Genomic DNA, 12,258 nt, shown 5'->3' on the forward strand with positions numbered 1-12,258 from the left:
TCTGAGACATTTCAATTTCCATATGCTGATTTATATTTAAAAAATATAACCCCGTAAAACATAAGATAACTTGCACGCTGCCAGGTTAAGAGTTTCTGCTGCGTACAAGAAATTTTATTCCATCTGTCCTCACCCTTTCTAAAACTGAAGACAGAAAAGTGGTAAACAACGAGCAGTACTAAGATGCTTGCAATATTCCTCAAATTTCTCTTTGAAGCAAATATGTAGTGCTTTCATTGAAATTTCCCACAATACATGAAACATGGTACTGATTACAATTTGTTTTGATGCCTTCAAGGTCTGTGGGAATAAATACCCAAAGAATGTTTGCAATTTGTCAAAAGTTAGATTATACCAAGCAAAAAAGAAGCATGTAGTCAGCAACTACCAATTAATTTGAGAAGAAAGGACCAATGAGCACTTTCATTGTCCTGTGTGTTTAATAGAAGGCAAAAAATGTTGGAATTACTTACACATTCTTTCTAAATCAATGTGGGTAGAAAAGTTTAATGATCCAAACAGAATGTACAGTTTGTAGTCACAAGTTGTAGCTGAACAACTGAGTACTTTCAGCTACACCAGACTGCAGATGAATTTCATTCACGTTCCTGTGATCAGAGAAACAGATCATTTTAAGCTATGCAGCACAGAGTTTAAAAAACAGCTGAGTTAACAATCAATTTTTTAAATATTGACTTCAAATACTCTTGCTGGAAAGCCTGGCACGTAAGCAAAATGCTCACATGAGAAAGCAAGTGCAACTGCAATGGCCTTGAAAGCAAACCTAACAGAAATGCTGCACAGCACATTCGCAAACCTGATTCAAACTTCTCCAAAGAGATGAGGTATCAACCAAATACCACTAAATGTGAGCTCAAATGTAGATCGTTGCCTCATACAACTCAAAATGAGAACAGCTACAGCTAATATAAAATTCCACAAAGCAGGTGGATTACAGTACATTCTGATCAAAACTGACTACTCACAAAGATACCTTCTATTGTCATTTGTGCCATTAGAAGATAATCAAATAACATACCCAATTGCTAGAAACTTGCTCATTGACTATTAAATTATACATCGACTATATGGGCTCAAGGGGTCCCAACACACTCTGCCACTATTATACTACCAACAAGAATGCCTATCATTCCATCCTTAAACCGCATCTCAGGAAATCAGACCATCTGGCTGTTCCTCTACCTGCATACAGGCAAAGGCTAAAGAGCGCGGCTCCAGAAGCAAGGACAATGAAGAGGTGGTTGGGATATATGGAGGAGCAGCTACAAAACAATTTCAAGTTAGTGGACTGGGCCATGTTCAGGGACCCAGGATCTGAACAAATACACCACGGTTATCATAGACTTTATAAAGTCAGTCATGGACAGGTGCGTCCCCACAAAATCATTTAGTCTTCCCCAACCCAAAGCCCTGGATGAACCAAGTGATCCACAATCTGCTAAGGACCAGATCAGTGGTATTCAGGTCTGGCAACCATGTGCCAAAGATCTAGGTATGACCTCCAGAAAGCCATCGCACATGCAAATTGGCAATTCCAGACCAAACTTGAATCACAGAAGGATGCTCAACAGCTGTTGTAGGGCTTGAGTGCCATCACTTCCTACAAAGTAAATCCAAGTAATATGCTCCCAGATGAGCTCAATACCTTATGCCCTCTTTGACCAACACTTGGAGGCATCTTCACAAATTCCCACGGCCTCTGACAACACTGATTTCAGTTTCTGAGGCTGAAAGCATCTGGCCAAGTACTCATGACCATATTGATTAACTGGTTTGTGTGTTAACTGACAACTTTAACCACTTGCTTCAGCAGTGTGAGGTACCCACCTGCTTCAGACAGGCTTCAATTATACCGGTGCCAAAAAGAAAAAGGTAACTTGCATCAATGACTATCAACCTATAGTACTTGTATCTACTGTGATGAAGTGCTTTGAGAGTTTGGTGATGAGATACATCAACTCCTACCTGGGGAGTGACTTGGAATCACTCCAATTTGCCCACCATCACAACAAGTCAAAAGCAGATGCCATTTTATTGGCACTTCACCCAACTCTGGAACATTTGGACATTGAAGAAGCATACATTAGGATGCTCTTCACTGACAACAGAGCTCTGCAGTCAAAACTATCAACCCCTCAAAATTAATTAAGCAGCTTCAAATTCTAGGCCTCAATACCTCCTTGTGCAACTGGAATCTCGATTTCCTCACCTGTAGACCAATCAGTTTGGATTGGCTACATCTCCTCCACAACCACCAGTACAGGTGCATCACAAGGCTGTGTACTTAGTCCCCTGTTCTACTCACTTTACACTTATGACCGAGGCCAAGCACAGCTCCAATGCCAGATTTAAGTTTGTTGATAACTGTCATTGGCTGAATCAAAGGTGGTGACAAGCCAGCATATAGCAGGGAGATTGAAAATCTGGCTGAGGGGTGCCATAATAACCTCTTATTCAATGTCAGCAAGGAGATTATTGACTGAGGAGGAAACTGGAAATCCATGAACCAGTCCTCATATGGGGATCAGAGGAGGAGTGGATCAGTAACTTTAAATTCCTGAACGTTATAATTTCACAAGATTAGTCCTGTGTCCAGCATACAAATGCCATTATAAAGAAAGCACAACAGCACCTCTACTTTTAGAAGTCTGAAGATTTGACAGGACACCTAAAAACTGTGACCAACTTCTATAGACGCACGATGGAGAGTGTATCGACTGGCTACCTCACAGCCAGGAATAGAAACACCTATATCCTTGAACTGAAAAGCCTAAAATATTAATGGATCATCACAGGTAAAGCCCTCCCCACTAATGAACACATCTACAAGGAGCACTGTTGCGGAAAGCAGCATCCAGCATCAAGGACCCCCACCACCCAGGTCATGCTCATACTCATTGCTGCCATCAGGAAGGAAGTACAGGAGCCTCAGGACTCTCACCACCAGGTTCAGGAATAGTCATTACCCCTCAACCATCAGGCTCTTGGACCAAAGGGGATAACTTCACCTACCCCATCACTGAACTATTCCCACAACCCAAGAACTCTTTATCTCATGTTCTCGATATTTATTCCTTATTTTTTTTTGTTGTATTTGCAGTGTTGTCTTTCGCACACTGGTTGTTTGTCCATCTTATGGTGTGCAGTTTTTCCATTGAGTCTACTGAGTTTCAATGTACCTACTGTGAATGCATGAAAGAAAATGAATCTCAGGGTTGTATATGGTGACATTTATGTACTGTACTTCGACAATAAATTTGCTTTGAACATTGAAAAGAACACAATGTTTACAATGGCTTACCATCTGCTGAAAAGACTGATCCTAAACAGTACAATTAATATAATTGATCTGCAGTTACCACTAGAGCTGGCAGGATCCTGATACACCGCTGAGCAGGCTGTAAGGCTTATTCAAGAAAGGGAAGATTGTTTTTAATGAATGGAAAAAGCCAGCTGTGTGCTAATTGGTCTAACAGTTCAACATAATGCCATCTGGCTAAAAGGAGCAGAGTACATATTACTCAAGAAAATCCCTAAGTGAAGAAAGATTGTCTTTATAATTGATTTTATAATCAGACAGATCCTTCATACTCTCTATACTTCAGCATGATAGGAAAAACAACCTTTGGATAAATGGTGCCAAGGCAGCTCTTCTTCCATCCGGAAACCATCTTAAACTACACTGTCCTGCAAGTACAATCCAAAAATACAAACTGGCTTGTCTCCTCTTTGCAGCAGGTTGTCAAAAAAATGCAGCAGCATGAAATTCCACCTCTGAGATAACTTCATTGCTAAAGATCTTTTCAGTTGTGTGTCTGGGAGAGGTTCTGGATTGAAGCCTTGTCTAGACTGCACCTACTAAAAATACCCAAGATGGCGAAGCCAACCCAAGTGCTTTATGACCAATGACAAGAACTACCTGGAGAGTTTAGTTCATTGTTTTATGTATTATTGAAGCTTATTTGGCCAGCAAGTCCTACTCAGTATTTGCCCACTAAATTGGCAATAAAGGCTGTGCTTCACAACAGCTGGCAAACCTTGAGAACCCTGCCGACATTACTGAACTCCCTACATTGTTTGGTAATCTCTTCTGCTAGTGAATACCGTACCATTCAGGTCTCACTGGTTTGTGGGAAGTCATATTATCAGCCTTTCTCTGCACTAAATGTGTGTGCATTAAAGTCACCCCACTCCATCCTTGAAAGAACTTTTAAGAACAAATACTGTAGATTAAGGGGAGCTGGTGAATTTACTATCCTTCTACTTACTTAAGAAATGGAGGGACATGGACCATGTGCACAATTTTAAAATGACATTGTAGTTAGCACAGGTGTTGTAAGCCAAACATCTGATCCTGTGCAGTATACTGTTCTTTGTTGCACAAGACATTTAATGACATTGTTAAGGCATCAGAAGTTCTGGTGGTAAATAAAAACTCATGGTCTAGGAGGCAATATATTCACATGGAAAGAAGATTGAATAGCTCAAAAAGGTAACAGTAGGCATAGTTGGATGTACATATGTACCATGGGGATCATTTACTGGTACCCTAATGTTTTAGAATTTGTATAAATGATTTGGATGAAGTCACAGGGTTGCTAAATCTGTTGATCGCTCAAGACGGATGGGAAAGTTGTATAGTTCCATATTTAAGAGCGGACAGAGATCTGGGAAGTGGAATGTAATGTAGGAAGGCATGAAACTATCCATTGACACAAGAGAATCTGCACATGCTGGAAATGTTGAGCAACACACACACTCAAAATGGTGGAGGAACTCAACAAGTAGCATCTATGAGGCAAATAAGCATCAAATGCTCATTTTCCTCTATAGATGCTGCCTGAACTGCCAAGTTCCTGCAGCATTTTGTGTTGCTCATTAACAATCCTGCCCAACTCCATTATGAAACACCAGAACACCTGATGCTAATTAAGATACATGCAGTAATCTTAAAATATATACACCGAATAAAATAATAAGGCAGGACAGTAAACCTTTTGCCTTCTATTTAAACTTTCTAGGGATTTGGCATTACTGGCGAGGCCAGGTTTATCCCCATTCTTAAATACCATTCAGAATGGGTATCTTGAGTTACGTAGGTATTCACCCACTACTGCTGGATGGTGTGTTCTAGGATTTAGAAACCGTAACAATGAATGATCAAAGATACATTTCCAAATCAGAGTGGTATAAATGTTTGAAGATAATTCCCATGCACATGTCCTCCTTAGTGATAGATGTTGTGAGTAGAGGATGTTCTATTGGCCCAAACAAACCCAACACAGAATTGGGCCCTAGAGCTTAGGTGGAGACAGCCTCTTGTGGAATTATACAAAATAATATCTACAGATCAGATTGGATTCAAGGTAGGAAAGGAAAGGAGGTCTGATTTTTGTTAGTATCAACTTATTTCATTCTGGGCTGCTGCTCTTGGTCAAGGCAAGTAGGATACATGCATGTAACCCTCTGGGTCGCCTCAGGCTCGCTCAGCTCATTCTCGTCTAGGGGGAGCAGCCTTCGGCCCCGCCAAACTGGGTAATCAGCTGGTGTGGATGCTGTGTGATGTCCCCGCCTCGCCCAAAAACAGACAGGACACCATATGCGATTAAATGAGTACAATTTATAAAGGTTACTATAACTAAGTGATTAATAACGATACATTATATATGAAGAAAAAAATAAAGAAAAGGCGCCAAACTTATCAAAGTCCAAACCACTTCGTGCACAACCGTTGGAGCTCAATTACTGAAGTCTTCTGGCCACCATTCGATCCCCTCCGAACTCCTCAACTCGCAGCTTAGGACCATCCGAAGTGGTCAACCAAGCACATCTAGCTTCATCTCCTCTCCTCGGAGTACCTCCTGGCCTTGGACCCCCCCCCCCCCCCCCCCGGGGTCCATTCCTCACCCAGTTTACAGCATCGCGTCCTCTCTCTCTCACCCCCTCGCGCCAATCTCCCCAAAAGCCCGCCAACAATAGCTTACAGACTCAGAAGAAAGAACAACATTAATCCCAATTGGTTTACAAAGGAATACAATTCTCGTTATCAGTAAATTTTAACCCAAACAAGCTTTCAGCACTCTCTCGCAACAAAGAAGCATTCCTGCTTTTAACAAAATAAAGCCATTTTGATTACATACACAGTAACAAAGAAAAAAGAAACCCCCTTTACACTCTCCCCCCACCAAATAAAAGTCATGTCCTCATGACTATTAAATAACTCGCCACCTTTTCTGCCAACACACCGTAACCCAAGCACAAACAGTGACATCTCCTCCCCGCACAGTAAACCTCACGCCCTGTTCCTTAGGTGCTACATAGGCCAACTATCTGGGAGTTCCCTAACCCTTCTGAGACCCCTGTACCCCCTCACCGAAACCCGTCAGGCTCGGACACAACTAGGGATACCTCGGGCCCGCTACCAACTCCTCTCTCAACCTCTCACTCATGTCCCCCACTACACACAGCTAACCCTCCCCATTACACCTGACTCAGTGGGAGAAGGACCAAAGGTCTCTTCCTCAATTGAGGGAAAGTCAGCAAAAGGCAGCATGTACCACACATCCAGCATCAAATCTGTATTCTTCCTCATTTCTGCGATCGGTAGCTGCTGTTTGATCTCCAACCGGAAACACGTGGCCTGCACTGCTCCTGCAGTCTCTTCAGCCTTCTGCAATTGAGATATCAGCTTCTTCTCTGGCCCCTGCAACTCTCGCCACAGGCTCAGCAGTTCAGCATCCCGGCCATCTCAATCTGGGACCCAGTCACTCCAACAGCTTCTTCCACCCCGACCTGAAAAGCAGCAGTTAAAGATTGGTCAGCCTCCAGTTCAGTATTCACTGCACTTCTCTCCAGCTTTTTCTTCCTCATGACTTCTTCCAGATCAACTTTCTCCAGTCTCTCTGTCTTCATTTCAAACTTGATTCCGTAGAGACAGTCACTCACGAGCTGCGACCTTTGCCAGCCCTGGCACGTGTCCAGAAAACACTTTAACTCTGTAGTTCTCAGCCGCTCCTGCGACGACCTCACTTCATATTCTCCCGAGGCAAATCCAAATACCAAGAGATCATCCACATACGCCAAAACTCCAAACGCCTCCACATCCCCCATGGTCTTCCACATGCCCCGCGGGAAGGTTGCAAGGGCTCCAGATATGCCCTGTGGCATCTTTTCGGACCGGAAGACTCCTAGGGAATCTATAACGGCCGTCTTCTCCTTGTCGGCCTCACTCATCGGGATCTGGCAACATCCACTCCTCAGATCCAGCACCTTAAACCACTTCGCACCACTCAGACAGGCCATCGCCTCTTCGGCCCTCAGGGCCGTATTCTGGTCACTGACAGTGCGCCTCTTCAGCGCAATATAATCCACACACACGCTGCCTACGTCTTCCACGGCTGTAGGGGCCAGTCGCCGCAACCTCTCTCTCCCGAGGTGTCTTCAGCAGTCAACTCCCCTTCCTTGTGGTATTTCGCAGCGTCCACGAAGAGAGTCTCACCCTCAGATACTTCCCCCAGGCCGTACCACCAACGGCTCGTTTGAATTTGGTATCGGCCCAATGCTGCTACACACGTCCGCACAAGCAGCTCGAAACTCTGGGTGCATCGACAATGCCTCCAAACAGCTCTCACCCGCCTCCTCCGGGCAGGCCCCCAAGCGCACCAGCAGGATACTGGTTCTCTCCAGAACCGAAACGCTGCCCGTCTCAACAGCGTCCAGACACATCAGCATTAACGATTCACGAACCTCAGTCACCTCCACATTTGCCTCTAAGAACTCCATTTTCACTGACCAACAACCGTCGTCTGGATAATCACCGGCACTGGTACCCCAAATCTCCAGTGTCCTCAATGTCGTCAAGGGTAAATGCTTCCAATAACGGTTATAAAACAAACTGTACAGCAACTTAACTGGCGCCCCGGTGCCGAGGATGGCTTTAACGTGACTTCCATCCATCCGTAACAATACCTGTGCGCATGGTCCCTCTAAGCCTTCAGGAATAGGGTCCGTTCCTTTCGGGAGTTCCTTGGTATATTGCTGGGAACGTGCTCCCCCAGAGACCCCAAGCCGTTCCCCCACTGGGTCTCCTCTAAGTTTCCCGACACCTCTTGGATCAACGGGACAACTGATCCCCTTGACAGATCCCCTTGGCACCGCAAGCAATTTATCTGCCCCCCTAGCCAAAAGGGATACCCTAAAAACTTTCCACCAATCTCCCGCCACGGATATGATAAGCCCCCCAGCTGCGGCATTTGACTTCCAGTCGAACCACATGCATTTTCCCACACTTTCACATAACTGACAGCTGTCACCCCGAGGTAATTGTACCCGACAGTTCTAACAACGTCACCAGCCCGCCTACTCAAACTTTCAACCAGTCCCTGTCGCTTTCCCTCAGCCAAGCACTGCCACTCACCCAACAACTGAGAGGTCCGCTCTGCCCACGCCTCCGCCCCTTTAGGGCTGGACATTATCCCAACAACCGGGCGGAGCCTACCACTGCTGAAACATCCCAACCTGTCACTTCTCACTCTCCAAACAGTACGGACAACCCATGGTCCCACCACCATTTCGTCAGCGCTAGTCGGAACTCGAACAACGCCCTCTGGGGCACCAACAGCCACCCCACCCAACACACACACAGTGATAACCAGCAATCGCACACCCACAAAGGCACACCAGCTCTTTGCAGACATAATTTAAAGAGGGTGATCACACAGCTTCCACAGAAATCAATCCCAGATGAGCCCCCACAATGTAATCCCCTGGGTCACCTCAGGCTCGCTCAGCTCATTCTTGTCTAGGGGGAGCAGCCTTCGACCCCGCCAATCTAGGTAATCAGCTGGTGTGGATGCTGTGTGATGTCCCCGCCTCGCCCAAAAACAGACAGGACACCATATGCGATTAAATGAGTACAATTTATAAAGGTTACTATAACTAAGTGATTAATAACGATACATTATATATGAAGAAAAAAATAAAGAAAAGGCGCCAAACTTATCAAAGTCCAAACCACTTCATGCACAACCATTGGAGCTCAATTACTGAAGTCTTCTGGCCACCATTCGATCCCCTCCGAACTCCTCGACTCGCAGCTTAGGACCATCCGAAGTGGTCAACCAAGCACATCTAGCTTCATCTCCTCTCCTCGGAGTACCTCCTGGCCTTGGACCCCCCCCCCCCCGGGGTCCATTCCTCACCCAGTTTACAGCATCGCGTCCTCTCTCTCTCAACCCCTCGCGCCGATCTCCCCAAAAGCCCGCCAACAATAGCTTACAGACTCAGAAGAACAACATTAATCCCAATTGGTTTACAAAGGAATACAATTCTCGTTATCAGTAAATTTTAACCCAAACAAGCTTCCAGCACTCTCTCGCAACAAAGAAGCATTCCTACTTTTAACAAAACAAAGAAGCTATTTTGATTACATACACAGTAACAAAGGAAAAAGAAGAAACCCCCTTTACATACAAAAGGGGAGGGAATGAAGGGCATAACAGTCAATGTTGGATAAACATTCAGAGTAAGACTCTTAGCTTTCTGTGGAACACAGTAAACTACCGTATGTATAGGATGCTGCCAATCTCTATCACATTGATAAAATCCTAAAATGAAATTCAGTCCCCATCTACCATTCGAAACCCCACCCCAAACCACTAGGACCCAATCCGAGCCGAGGATACCTTCCTCCAAGTGCCTTATTCAGCCAGTGATCTCCAAAAGTCAGTTTACTAGATGCATCAAAAACTAATCTTGCTTCTGAGTGGCAGAACAAGGATCTGGCCTTCATTGGCAAGGAGAAGGCAAGCTACTCCACTGACCAGGCCACCTTTTGCCTAGAAACAAAAATGTCAAAAGCTGATTCAAAATGTTAGATGTAAAAGGCTCATTATTTTACAAAAGAGTTATATCCAATATCTTGACCAACAGTTATCACTCATTTACTGCCTATAAACAGGTATTACCTGAGCATTGTTACATTCCTTTTGAAGTTTTGCTGCACAGAAATTACTTACTGGTTTCTTTCAGAGGTCTTTAATTGAATATAAAACAAAACTTTGAGGAATTCTGAGGAAGTGGAAATTGTTCACTTTTAATTAATTCTGTCTATTTGATTTGAAAAGAAGTGCTTGGCGACTTATAAGGCAGCAGAACTCTGCACCATGTGCTTGAAGGTGATGTTTTGTAGGGTGGCAATTTTTCAACCAGAAAGGCTACAATGGGCTGAACAACCTCTTATTGTAAATTTTCCATGAATCTACCAGATGCCAAAACATAGTCAATAGAATATCCCAAAAAAATGCACTGACCATATTAAGTGAAATTAAGATATACTAACTTTAAATATTTGAACACATTTAAAATTAAATACATATCAACATGTAATAGCTGACAATTTTTTGATGCTGGGACCGCTCTGAACAAAGGAAACATGAGGTGCTGTCATTTTTGTAGATTTTGCTGAACATTTCCTGATGCAGTGTAATCTCTCCACATTCTTGTCAATGTACTCTTAAATTTCAAAAAAATTGATCACAATGAGACTTTGTTCAAACAGATCCTGCATTGTCTGGACTGTTGTGCATTTCCCCACAATAATTTGCCAAAAAGATTCATATGTAAATAAATATAGTGGGAATTCAAGCATTAATCAAGCTGAAGAAATGTTCTTTGTGCACATACATACACTGAGAAAACTTGCTCTATTGTGGGCTTAAGTAAATTAGCCATTAAAATCACCAAGCTATTTAGAAATGTGCTGATGTCAGCAATGATTCTAATATGCCCATCCACCCTTTAATTGTATGTTTTTTAACTTCTGCAAATACTCGAAGGAAGAGAGAGATCAATTTGTTAAGGGACAATTTATGACTATTTGAAGCTACCCAGAAGCTACTGAATTAACTCATTACAATATTTGTCTGAATTGGTTACAGTTTTGTTTCAGACATTCCTCTCCCTTAGTGGTTTCAGTCCATAGAAAAAGGACAAGCTAATCACTCTTAAACCCATTCCATCAGTGCAGGCACACCTTTTATTGCTCCGACTTCCTCAATCCCCTTATGAAAATATCTTTCAGCGTTGGTTGTGAGAATTTCCACTGAGCCGGCATCCAGCGAATTCTGAAAGTGAGAGTGACAGAAAGCAAGGGGTCAAAATATTTGCTGAATAGTTAAGTGATCTATATCTATGATCCATACATGAAACAAATTTAGGGGTACATGCTTCAAAAGTGAACATGAAAAATTCCATACTTGAATAATTTCAATTAAATATTTGTAAATCTGAAGTACCTGTAATCACCTGAAACTGTTTCTCTGACACCGTTTCCATCCTGCTCCTTGCTAACTTCAGAAGTCAAGCCAGACGATTTCCAATTTTGGTGCTGCACTTGACTCCATCAAAACCAACAATTTCTATCTGGACAACACTATTTTCAGGTCACTGTAATCCTTGTGTGTATTACCTTCAGACAATGCTGAGCTCCTCTGAGGCAGTCCCCATCTTTATTTTCTGCTTTACATGCATAAGCATATCAATAACTGCAATCCTCTTCCAATCTTAAAGAGTCCTGTTTACCAGCAACTCCTGAGCTTTTTGATCCACATTCACTCCTGGTCTGGAGCATTATAATTTTTTAAAAAATCTCAGCTTTTCCTCAAATTCTTCCATGGTCTCTTTTCCCACCATAATTGCATTCTTCCCTATCCATGTAACCAAACATTAAAAACCTCCGCCCTCTCTCCTGTATACCATATTTTAAATTCATTCTACCACTCCCAACCTGTACATTAAACCTTGAATTCTCTTCCTAGGCCTAACTCTATTCCCCCTTAATAGCTGTATCTTTTCCTCTACCATTGATACTGCCCTCATGCACATCTCCATTTCCTAAACATCCATCCTCACCCCATCTTCCTGCTGTCTTTACAGGGAAGGTTTCTCTTTCTAGTCCTATCACCCCATGAGCCACCTTCAACAGAATCCTACCAAACACACATTTCCTGCAACCCCCGCACCCCACCCCCCGTTCTTTGCAAGGATCGCTCTCTCCATGATTCTCCCGTCCATTCTCTTGATAATATTCTTATGAGACAGTTAGATATACAATTACATTAAAAGCTACACATAGATTCCACTTTAAAAAAAATGATTTAGAACTAGGCAAACCAATAGCAGATTCATGATAAAAATCAAGGAGTCATTTCATCTGTAGCAAAAATATAGTTCAGTACA

General features: G+C 43.2%; 1 protein-coding gene across 7 annotated transcripts in view; it reads right to left on the reverse strand.

Annotated features, from left to right (window-relative positions):
• The window catches only part of slc7a2 (solute carrier family 7 member 2), a 131,229-nt gene that overhangs the window by 83,778 nt on the left and 35,193 nt on the right, over positions 1–12,258 (reverse strand). For 5 of the 7 annotated variants that reach the window (XM_073064579.1, XM_073064582.1, XM_073064580.1 and 2 more), the window contains exon 2: positions 11,054–11,144. The exons of 1 other annotated variant lie outside the window; for it this stretch is intronic. The gene's annotated coding sequence lies outside the window, so the exon portion shown is untranslated. Of the gene's footprint in view, positions 1–6,578; positions 6,644–11,053; positions 11,145–12,258 lie in introns of those variants that run through there. One more of the 7 variants, XM_073064584.1, reaches the window with a different exon arrangement.

Source organism: Hemitrygon akajei, chromosome 13 (genome assembly GCF_048418815.1).
Source record: "Hemitrygon akajei chromosome 13, sHemAka1.3, whole genome shotgun sequence".
In the NCBI taxonomy this organism is placed as follows: domain Eukaryota; kingdom Metazoa; phylum Chordata; class Chondrichthyes; order Myliobatiformes; family Dasyatidae; genus Hemitrygon; species Hemitrygon akajei.